Here is a 12,868-nt window from a genome sequence, read left to right as displayed (position 1 = left end):
GACTTTGTTCAAATACATTCTTGTAGATAAAGAACTATAACTTTCTAGTAGAGTTATAAAAATTAACACATCATGGTGTGTATAATTAGCAAAATTAGTGATTAAATTACACTAGAATATGGTACTTCATGACCAATTAATTTTTTATCCTCTTCTCGAGGTCTAAAAGAATTGTCAGCGCATCTCATGATCTAACATCATAGATGTAGACAATATACAAGATTTGTCCATATAAGAACATTTTAACATTTTTTTATATACAAGATTTTCAAAAGATCATCTATGTGATGCTTGTCAAAAGGGAAAGCAAACAAAAATCTCTTTTAAATCAAAGAACGTGGTTTCAACATCACGCCCTCTTGAACTACTTCACATGGATCTCTTTGGCCCTTCAAGGACTAAAAGCATAGGTGGAAACACCTATGGTTTTGTCATTGTCGATGATTACTCGAGATTTTGTTGGACAATCTTTTTACCTAGTAAGGATCAAACTTTTCCAGCTTTCACACAATTTGCAAGATTATGTCAAAACAAAATGAACAACAAAATAGTTGCAATTCGAAGTGATCACGGTGGAGAGTTTGAAAACATTCTTTTTGAAAAATACTGTGATAAACATGGAATTGAGCATAACTTTTCAGCTCCTAGAACACCTCAACAAAACGGAGTAGTTGAACGTAAAAATCGGGTTCTAGAGGAGCTGGCAAGAACAATGCTGAATGAGGGTAATCTACCAAAGTATTTCTGGGCTGACGCGATTAGTACAGCATGTTATGTTTTGAATAGGATAATAATACGTCCTATACTGAACAAAACTCCCTATGAATTACTAAATGGTAGAAAACCAAATGTATCTCATCTCCATGTATTCGGTTGCAAGTGTTTTGTTTTGAACAATGGTAAGGATAATCTTGGTAAATTCGATGCTAAAGCTGATGAGGGCATATTCCTTGGTTACTCACAATCTAGCAAAGCATATCGGATATATAATAAGAGATTACTTATAGTAGAAGAGTCAGTACACGTGTCTTTTGATGAATCTTATGCAAAATATGTCGAGAAAGGTCTTTCATTTAATGGTGCAGGTCCGTCCACTGAAGACATTGTCAAGGATAAGGAAGTCGAGAATGAAAGTATTGTAAAGAAAGATGCTGAGAGAGAGAAAGATGAGTCTCACAATGAAAATGAAAAAGAAAGCATCTCAAACAATGAAGAACTTCCCAAGGCCTGGACAAATGTGAAAGACCATCCAATTGACAATATAATAGGAGACATCTCAAGGGGCGTTACAACACGCTCCAAGATAAGTAACTTTTGTCATCATTTTGCTTTTGTTTCACAAGTTGAACCGAAAAACGTGAAGGACGCATTACTTGATGAGCATTGGCTAATGGCCATGCAAGAAGAATTAAACCAATTTAAACGGAATGATGTTTGGGACTTTGTCTCTCATCCGGGAGATCATCAAGTAATCGGTACTAGATGGGTTTTTCGTAACAAACTTAATGAAAACGGAGTTATCACTAGAAACAAATCTAGATTAGTTGCTCAAGGTTACAATCAATAGGAAGAGTGAATTTGAGATGAGTCTCATGGAGCTGCTCAAAAGACTTGGAATGAGTGAAGCGAAGGAGATTGACACACCTATGGCAACAAATACTAACCTAGACAAAGATGAGAAAGATATCAATCTTGTCCAAAGGAATCTCACTTAAAAGCTGTCAAAAGAATTCTGCGATATCTACGTGGAACTCCTACATATGGCCTATGGTATCCGAAGGGAAATGAGTGTTATTTGGTAGGATTCTCCGACTCAGATTTTGCTGGCTGCAAATCCGATTGAAAGAGCACCAGTGAACATGTCATCTATTCTCAAATTCATTGATAAGTTGGCATAGCAAGAAATAAGTATCAGTTGCATTATCTACTGCTGAGGCAGAATATGTAGCTGCCGGAAGCTGCTGTGCGCAGATATTATGGCTCAAGCAACAACTTCTTGACTTTGGTATTAAGCTTGATCGTATACCTATCATGTGCGACAACACAAGAACCATAAACTTGAAGAGCAAGAAGCAACTAGCTGACATCTTCACCAAACCTCTTGCAACGGAGCAGTTCTTCAACATTCATTGGGAATTAGGGATATTAGATATCTCTAATTTGAGCTAAATGCGTTTGTTTTCTAAATTTTATTCCTTTACTTTATATATTGATTATGCTCAAGCTAACATCTCTCTCAGTATGAAGGTAGTTCATCATCACATCAAGTATCATTCCACATCGACTAGAGGAATATACTTCATTCTACGAAATGATGACGAGATACCTATAATTGAGAAAGTGGTAACATGTTTGTTGTTCACTTCTGTAATACGGTGAACTGACTTTTATAATCGAAAATGTCGCGGTTAAGCATGAGTCGCCACCGACTTTTATTTTATCCAAACTAAATCGGAAAGGCTAAAAGAAACAGAAAAAAACCTTTTAAAGAAATCTAAGTTCGGGGGGTAATTCATGCAAAGGGAAGGTGTAAGGCACCCTTTGCATCCATGGTTTGCCATGGGCTCTTAATTGCTTTGCTTGCTCGTTTTCAAAAAAATGTAGATGAAAGAGGAAAAAATGGACTTTAGCTCGTAAATGAGCGTAGCCAGTTTTTGAAGAATTTTGAGAAAGAATATAGAAAATAGAGCATGGCAAGGCAATTAGGGGCAATTACCTTAAACTCAGATGATAGGTCTCTTTTTAGCCTTTCAGAATGAAAGGGTCAATCCTTGCCATAAGTGGGCAGGAAGCCTTTCGTTTGGAGGTAGAAGGGTCATCGAAATATCCTTCGCCATGAGACTGACCCATGCCATAGAGAGGCAGGTAGTCTAAAGGGAAGGACCAGAATAGCCTTTCGTAGGCAGCCAGAAGATACCTCAGCCTTATTCGTGGGCAACTTCCGAGGGTCGAGGTCATGTTAGTGTATCGAAGGCAGCATCATTTTAGGGTCTCATGACCTTTTATCGAGGCAACATGGCTGAGGTATCCTCATATTCGAGGGACTGGCTATTCTGCAAAAAAAACACAAGGCAACAGGCAACAAGGCAACAAGGCAACAGAGAGGGTTACCCAAAAGCGTGCGTGTGTGCACCAATCACGTGATTATATTCAATTATATTATCTTGTAAATTAGTGAGGCTAATTCAATTTAATGGTTGTCACTCCCTATTTTACTAACCACGCAGATAATATAAGGCAAGAACAACAATAATATGGGGGAGGGGACAATGAAACCAGCGGATCCCTTAGTAGGGTTTGACATAAGTAATAATTAAACAGAAAGAATAAAAGATTAGAGTTTAGGGTTACCAAACTCGTAGCTTTGGCAATCAACGAACCCTGAAAAGGCAAACAAACCAAAAATAGGGTGAGTGCATTTATCGGTTCGAAGGCGAACACAGTTAACCCTAAAATAAGAAGGTAAAAGGAAATTAAAATAATGAATAAATAAACAACAAGGTACTTAGCTTTGCATTTGATCTGATATGGTTGGCGGTCGGAGGAAGCCTCAAGGTTAACCCTGAAAGTGGTAAGGCAAAGGCAGAAAAAATGGGTGTGAGTGTAACAGAGTCCATTGACTTTCGAGGTTTTTAACCCTAATAATAAGTTTGTAATGCAAACAATATTAAAAGGAAAATAAAATCAGAACTTAGCTTCGTAAAAGCGTGGCGCGTGATCGGAGCGTATTCGAGAAGTGAACCTGAAAAAGGCATAGAAAAACATATATTTTTCAGTGTATGACAAATTCTCGCAAACCCTGAATCGGGGACAAGTTAACCATGATTAATAGAATACATAAAAACGAATTAATTATTGGTTTCCAAACTAATTAATTAAATCCATCAAAATAAAATTTCAATTTAATTTTAGAATCCTAATATTTATTTCTATCAATTAGTAAAATATTTATAATTAATTAACAATTAGTAAAATATTTATAATTTAGAATCCTAATATTTATTTCTATCAATTAGTAAAATATTTATAATTTATAATCCTGATATTAATTAACAATTAGTAAAATATTTATAATTTAGAATCCTAATATTTATTTCTATCAATTTAGAATCCTAATATTTATTTCTATCAATTTAATTTTAGAATCCTAATATTTATTTCTATCAATTAGTAAAATATTTATAATTAACAATTAGTAAAATATTTATAATTTATTTCTATCAATTAGTAAAATAACAAAGAGACTCAGCTTGGCTCTAGTGTGGATGATCTGTGAAGTCCATGGTGGAACCTCATGCCATGGAGCGCTGGATCAAACTGATTTGAGATCCAAAGGTGATGATTGAAGGGCCTATGGTAAGCGTGAAGAGGCTGGCCGCACTGAATCCATGAGAGGTGTGTCCTGAAAAATTAATCAAAATATTATGCAAGAGGCAGGAATCGAACCCCTGCCCTTGCAGTGACTAACACGCGTGTCTGACCACCAAGCCACTACCCATTCGCTGTTAGTGGGATACGCAATAGCCATAATGAACAAAAACACGACTGTTTCAGAATTCAAACACAACGCGCGCGCTCGATTTGGCCGGTATGATGAAGCCACGTCATCGTCTCTCCCACTTCTGAACCAGTATTCTTTTTGCTACGAATTAGCTATCATGTAGCTACGAATGCATCCATAGCTGGTTCCTGCAACAATTGAAACTCACCAAATACAACATATAAATGTCAACAAATCATACAGTTCAATCGCAAACATCGTTCTGAGTGTAGTAGGGTCCTTAATTTGGTCCAATTTCATCTCTATTCTTGGTTCCCAATTTAGAGTTTTTGAAACCCTAGCCATGGCGTATCATTATGTATGCATCTAAACTTCAATCGACCGGTACCAATAGTTTGCAAACACCCCGATAAACAATATTATGGAAGCAAATTTCATTCATGATGAGCAAAATATTAAAATCGAAGATCATGAAAACAAGAGCAAACCGGGTTCGGTAGGTCACGGTTCCGAGTGCTTTGAGCCTTGATATCGATTGGGAGAAGATCAAGAATGCTTCCAGATTATGTTTGAACCTTCAAAAGTCTTTGAATCCACCTCTTTTGCTAAACACAAAGTTTGATTTTTCTTCCAAATTTGCACTCGGGTTTGGGGGTTCGATGGCTGCCAATCCTCCCCTTTTCCGTGTGAATGAGTTGTGTATATATATGAGAGTGATTCTAGGTCAATAGTTTTGGAAATAATGAAGTCAATCCAATATTTGTATGGTGAGAAAATTTGATTGAAACCTTGAATAAAAACTTTCTAATTTGGTTCCAATTTAATCCAATCTTTCTCAATCAATCTCCCATGATTTATAAACCAATATTTGCACAATATTTGATTGAGAAATTTATCAATGCCATATTTTTTATATTTATCATTATTTCTTCATTAAATTTTGAATTAAAATATATATAATTCAAAATAAAATAAATAATAATGTTAATAATAAAGGGATGGCGTGGTGGGCTCTTAGTTACTTCATGATTATATTTAAAAACCAAAACCTTGGCCCATTTAGTCAAAAACTTAAGATTCACCACTTTGGCCTTCATGCATTTCCATCAAAATTGCTCAAGTTTAACAAGGCATATCTCCCTCAATTTTTGAGGTATGGAGGAGTTCTAGGAGCTTTGTGTATTGATTTGAATTTGTATAAGAGAAAAACTATGGGCAAATTTTGGGGTATGACAGCTGCCCCTGTTCAATTATCTTAAACCTGAAGATGTAGAGTGGTTTGTATGCTAGTCGGTATCTGAAGGTGGAAGATGATTGAACACTAGAATACCAAGAAATTTGCCCTTGCTGCAGTAGGGACTTTTGTCGGAGATGGGCTTGAAGATGCCATCACTTGATATACTTTGAGAGTCAGAATGTGTCGTATGTTAGACTGTTTCTGAGGAATAGGCTTAGGATAGAGTGGGTCTAATTTGCATCCGCAGATGTCTGGAAAACCGTGCGTTAGGTTGAGGAATATGTCGTGCGTCAGACTATTCTCAATTGCATCCTCAGATGTCTGGAAAACCGTGCGTTAGGTTGAAGAATATGTCGTGCGTCAGACTATTCTCAATTGCATCCTCAGATGTCTGGAAAACCGTGCGTTAGGTTGAAGAATATGTCGTGCGTTAGACTATTCTCAATTGCATCCTCAGATGTCTGGAAAACCGTGCGTTAGGTTGAAGAATATGTCGTGCGTTAGACTATTCTCAATTGCATCTTCAGATGTCTGGAAAACCGTGCGTCAGGTTGATGGATGAGTCGTGCGTTAGACTAATCCAAATTGCATCCGTAGATGTCTGGAATGCCGTGCGTTAGGTTGATGGATGAGTCGTGCGTTAGACTAATCCAAATTGCATCCGTAGATGTCTGGAATGCCGTGCGTTAGGCTGATGGATGAGTCGTGCGTTAGACTAATCCAAATTGCATCCGTAGATGTCTGGAATGCCGTGCGTTAGGTTGATTTTTTTTTGTATTGAGGAATATTTGTTAGAGATGGGATTAAAGATGCCATTCAGATGTCGAGACTGAAGTGTTTGAGAAGTAGTTGTTTGAATGTTGATCGTATAGTAGATGAATTAGATTTTTGGAGAGTTGGTCGTGTCAGCACAGTTCGTAGTAACTGAATTAGACTTTGGAAGATGATCGTGTCTACACCGTTCGTGATGATAGAATTAGGTCTTTTTATCGTGTCAGTACCGTTCGTAGTAGCTGAATTAGACTGGAAAGGTTAGTGATCGTGTCTACACCGTTCGTGATGATAGAATTAGATCTCTGAGAGTTGACCGTGTCAGTACCGTTCGTAGTAACCGAATTAGATCTTTTGTCGTGTCAGTATCGTTCGTAGTAGCTGAATTAGACTTAGTTGGTCATTGATCGTGTCTACACCGTTCGTGATGATAGAATTAGATCTCTGAGCGTTGACCGTGTCAGTACCGTTCGTAGTAACCGAATTAGATCTTTGAAAATGATCGTGTCATTACCGTTCGTGGTAAATGAATTAGATCTTCGAGCGTTGACCGTGTCAGTACCATTCACGGTAGCTGAATTAGATCTTGGGAAGTTGGAGGTTTCGTTCATTTATCTGTACCTGTATCCTGCAATAGGTATAGTTTAGTCTTTATGCAATGTCATGATGCATGTATTATGTAATGAGCCCCTCAAAATAAATGAGAAACTTTGTATGTCATGGATGAGTTCATTATGAGGTAATGTATGCAATGTATGAATATGTTTATGACATATGATATGTGAATATGATTTATGTTGTCTCGATTGAGAAAATAAATCTATTTGTCGTTGATGTCTGATCTTATTTGAAGATGCTCAGCTGGGAATTTATGATTCTTGCTTGGGGATGATTAGTAACTTGATGGACCCTGCTTGGGGATAAAAGTATTAGTAAACCATGTTGGCGAAGAGCTAAGTGTTGGAGAAACGACAGTGTTGAAGATGTGAGCTCTGTTGGGGATCCATATCTGTGTCGGGACGAGAACTTTTGAAAATATCTTCTTGATGATTACTTTGTGGGGATATGATCTTATGAACCTGGCTCTGTGGGGAGATGTGAGTGTCTTGAAAGCTTCCCCTAACTTACTACTCGATTCAGGACACGCCACTGAGTATTGATCAAGATGTTGAACTAGACTTGCATAGATTTGCCCCAGTTAGCAGGAACTTTGGAAAGATTCGCCTCGCAAGGACTTTATGAGATGTTTACTATGGGTGATATGCCCCCAGTAATCATAGGCTCATGACAATGTCTCACGTTGATTGGGAAGTAGCTTTAGATATACTTGGATGCATGCCCCTGATTGTTCGAGCATCCATGAGAGATTCTCGGAATCTTGACTTGATTGCCCCAGATTGATTGGACAAAACATGTCATGCCCCTTGTATATGTAAGAGACATGGCTTCTTGGAGTAATATTGTCTGTCGGGATAAATTTTAGTCATTAGTTGTACCCTGTGCAAATTCTTTCTGTTGCTAACATTTGAAATTATGTAGCAGAATATGTCTAATAATGTATTCATGAGATGCAATGCATACGTTTGTCTTGAGTTTTTTGAAAAACATTAAAGCAGGAGATGTAAAAACATGACATTTGTAAGAACATGATGTTTGTAAAACGAAATATCAACTCAGCATTTTTGGTAAACCTTAAGGAGTCGGGATACCTTTCGGTGACAGTATGCTTTCGAACTAACCATACTTCAATTAGGACTTTCAAGGGTTGTAACGTGGCTTGGTTCACGGTTCAAGAAACAAAGAATAAAGGCTCAAAGTTTATTTATACCCACCCATCTTCGTGATGTTCTGCGATCCTAAGCTCAGTTAATTCAACTTATGCATTCAGGTTCCAAGAGATCTATGGATTTGCGCCTTTGATAATGATGATGGTTCACAAGCAGAGAGAACTTTTGAGATGGCAGTCACTTCTTCCTTTTGGTAACCACAACTTTGAGTTGTTCAAGAATTTATTGACTTCTTTTTTCATCTTTTTGATATCCCTAACTTTTGCCTGAACTGTCTCTTTTGAGCTTACAGTCAGCGGGATGCCTTGATTTTTGCCTAAGTCTTTTTTTTATTTTTGACTTAGCAGGCTTTTCTTTGTATATATGTTTTTTTTTCCATTTTTCTCTTTTTGAAAGATAATGACTGCCTTGTTTGATGATTGATGAACCGTCATTGTCTTTTGATTGACATCTCCGACACTTCTTTGATGTGTGCGGACGAACGCTTGTGATTGAAACCTTTGTTGAAAGGTGTACTGAATGATTCTCTTAAAATAGAATGCACAGCCAGATTAACTGAGAACTACCCTGCCCCAGGTTATGATCGAGGGTTTTGAATCAGGACAAGAAAGAAACTTCTACTTCTTAGGCTCAAAAGGGGTTGACGAGGGATTAACATCCTTATATCTCCACTGTTTAGGAATTGAAACAATGCCTGTACATCGTCAGCATAGTCCGCTCAAAAGCATACTGTATGAGGTTGCGGTATCGTTTTCGTCATCCTCCCTCAAAAGGTATACAACTTTAGCAGGAGTTGAATATCACAAAAACATATGCAAAATAAAGACATAATTTAACATGAGTGATAACGAAATAATTTATTCAAGACAATCATATGCAATGCACTGATGATGATTGTTAAAACAGATAATGTCTATCATAATTTTAATGTTTAAACAAACAGAGAAGAAACTTGCAAATGAAAGTAGATCTAATGATCCAAAAGTTCGTCCGTCTAGACGTCAATTAGTCTTGTCATAACTGGGCATAGGAGTGATGGTCACCACATGAGCTTCGGGAGGGTTGAATTTGATTTCCCTGTTATCAATTAGATCTTGAATCTTATTCCTCAATGTCCAGCAATGGTTTTTTGTAATGTCCAGGAATGTTGGAATGGTACGCGCACCTTGCATTAAGTTTATAGCCAGAGGTGTTAAAATTCTTAGGAGCATCCCTCAGAGTAATCAATATGATCTTCAACAGATGTTTGTAATGTTTGAGCCGACGACATATTGATTTTAGTGAATTGACGCTTAGGTGCATTTGGCTTGCGTCGTTGTTGTAGAACTGGTGTAGAGATTCAGAGTATCCGGGGTTCGAGCTTCCAGAATGTATATCTGATTGGAATGTTTCAGAAGTCTGGGGGTCAAGCTTCCAGAGTGTTCATCTGATTGGAACTTTCAGAATGTCCGGGGTTCGAGCTTCCGGAATGTATATCTGATTGGAATGTTTCAGAAGTCTGGGGGTCAAGCTTCCAGAGTGTTCATCTGATTGGAACTTTCAGAATGTCCGGGGTTCGAGCTTCCGGAATGTATATCTGATTGGAATGTTTCAGAAGTCTGGGGGTCAAGCTTCCAGAGTGTTCATCTGATTGGAACTTTCAGAATATCCGGGGTTCGAGCTTCCGGAATGTATATCTGATTGGAATGTTTCAGAAGTCTGGGGGTCAAGCTTCCAGAGTGTTCATCTGATTAGAACTTTCAGAATGTCCGGGGTTCGAGCTTCCGGAATGTATATCTGATTGGAATGTTTAAGGAGTCTGGGGCTCAAGCTTCCAGAATGTTCATCTGATAGAGATTGATTTGTTGATGGTATCTGTCTGACCAGTTGGTCGACCTGAAAGGAAAAGTTAGTTCTATGTGATGTTATGAATGCAAATGCAATCTTTTCAAGGATCTTTAGGAACTTAGTTAGCAACATCAGAAAGTGATTTGGTCACATATTTGTCTGAAGAATTCTGAATTTCGTCTTTGAACATCCTTCTTTGAGAATCGAGCTCACCATATCGAGTGGGTCATCGCCTCTGATTCGGGATACTTCTGAATTTTGAAGATACATGGCTAGAGGAAAATAAATCCTCTTGCCCCTAGATAGGTATTCAGACCTTGATAAGAGCACCTGAAATTGTGCGCCCTAAATACCTAAGATCCTTGAAAGGGTTAGTTAAATCATGTTATGCCTATGATGTCATGATGTCATGAATGTTATGCGAATGCAGTTCATTAGGCACAGTGTGAGATAGTAAGGACAAACAAGTCCTTTCAACAAAACCTGCGAGGAAATGGAGGTTAGTAGCAAACACAAGTAAGTCGCACAAGTCACATAAGTCACACAAGTCACAAGATTTTGCCTTAAGGTTAGGCTTGCATGTAGTCCAGAGGTGCGTACCCTCCCCCTAAAGTTTAGTTGGTTCAAACCTGTCCTATATAAAGATCGGGTTCTAGGGAGCTCATATCATTGACCTTTCTCGAAGGCGCTTATCTCAGTTTGGCAATCGAATCGCCAACCGAAAAGGTCCTGAAAGTCCAGTCCATATGAGTGTAGCTTCGAGTATCAACCAACTTCGGTCGGAACCAAAGCCAGCCACCTCGCTACTTTCTAATAGGCCAAAGTCCAGTTCGACTAAGGTTCTAAGGGCAAATTAGTGCTTAATGACACCACGCGGCAGCCAAGCATTTCCTCAGGTCGGATCCCAAGGAACACCAGGACAAACCAATGTGTCACACTAACGATGGCCATCAGATCAACCACATCAGTATACGCTGTGCAGTCTCCTTGATCTCATGCCATATACCTAAGGTACTCAGATCCGGGTTAGGATCTTTCACACAGCAAAATACCCAAAACAGCCCTGCAAAATTAAAGCAAACAAAGCAAACAATAGAAAACATTTAAAATGAATCCTAAACTCTTAAGGTAACCCCTCTTTTATCGAAATTTATCCCCAGCAGAGTCGCCAGTTCTGTAATACGGTGAACTGACTTTTATAATCGAAAATGTCGCGGTTAAGCATGAGTCGCCACCGACTTTTATTTTATCCAAACTAAATCGGAAAGGCTAAAAGAAACAGAAAAAAACCTTTTAAAGAAATCTAAGTTCGGGGGGTAATTCATGCAAAGGGAAGGTGTAAGGCACCCTTTGCATCCATGGTTTGCCATGGGCTCTTAATTGCTTTGCTTGCTCGTTTTCAAAAAAATGTAGATGAAAGAGGAAAAAATGAACTTTAGCTCGTAAATGAGCGTAGCCAGTTTTTGAAGAATTTTGAGAAAGAATATAGAAAATAGAGCATGGCAAGGCAATTAGGGGCAATTACCTTAAACTCAGATGATAGGTCTCTTTTTAGCCTTTCAGAATGAAAGGGTTAATCCTTGCCATAAGTGGGCAGGAAGCCTTTCGTTTGGAGGTAGAAGGGTCATCGAAATATCCTTCGCCATGAGACTGACCCATGCCATAGAGAGGCAGGTAGTCTAAAGGGAAGGACCAGAATAGCCTTTCGTAGGCAGCCAGAAGATACCTCAGCCTTATTCGTGGGCAACTTCCGAGGGTCGAGGTCATGTTAGTGTATCGAAGGCAGCATCATTTTAGGGTCTCATGACCTTTTATCGAGGCAACATGGCTGAGGTATCCTCATATTCGAGGGACTGGCTATTCTGCAAAAAAAACACAAGGCAACAGGCAACAAGGCAACAAGGCAACAGAGAGGGTTACCCAAAAGCGTGCGTGTGTGCACCAATCACGTGATTATATTCAATTATATTGTCTTGTAAATTAGTGAGGCTAATTCAATTTAATGGTTGTCACTCCCTATTTTACTAACCACGCAGATAATATAAGGCAAGAACAACAATAATATGGGGGAGGGGACAATGAAACCAGCGGATCCCTTAGTAGGGTTTGACATAAGTAATAATTAAACAGAAAGAATAAAAGATTAGAGTTTAGGGTTACCAAACTCGTAGCTTTGGCAATCAACGAACCCTGAAAAGGCAAACAAACCAAAAATAGGGTGAGTGCATTTATCGGTTCGAAGGCGAACACAGTTAACCCTAAAATAAGAAGGTAAAAGGAAATTAAAATAATGAATAAATAAACAACAAGGTACTTAGCTTTGCATTTGATCTGATATGGTTGGCGGTCGGAGGAAGCCTCAAGGTTAACCCTGAAAGTGGTAAGGCAAAGGCAGAAAAAATGGGTGTGAGTGTAACAGAGTCCATTGACTTTCGAGGTTTTTAACCCTAATAATAAGTTTGTAATGCAAACAATATTAAAAGGAAAATAAAATCAGAACTTAGCTTCGTAAAAGCGTGGCGCGTGATCGGAGCGTATTCGAGAAGTGAACCTGAAAAAGGCATAGAAAAACATATATTTTTCAGTGTATGACAAATTCTCGCAAACCCTGAATCGGGGACAAGTTAACCATGATTAATAGAATACATAAAAACGAATTAATTATTGGTTTCCAAACTAATTAATTAAATCCATCAAAATAAAATTTCAATTTAATTTTAGAATCCTAATATTTATTTCTATCAA

The sequence above is a fragment of the Vicia villosa genome, linkage group LG1 (genome assembly GCF_029867415.1).
Source record: "Vicia villosa cultivar HV-30 ecotype Madison, WI linkage group LG1, Vvil1.0, whole genome shotgun sequence".
NCBI lineage: Eukaryota > Viridiplantae > Streptophyta > Magnoliopsida > Fabales > Fabaceae > Vicia > Vicia villosa.
The sequence above is the reverse complement of the archived record's forward strand: the minus strand, read 5'-3'. Positions refer to the sequence as shown.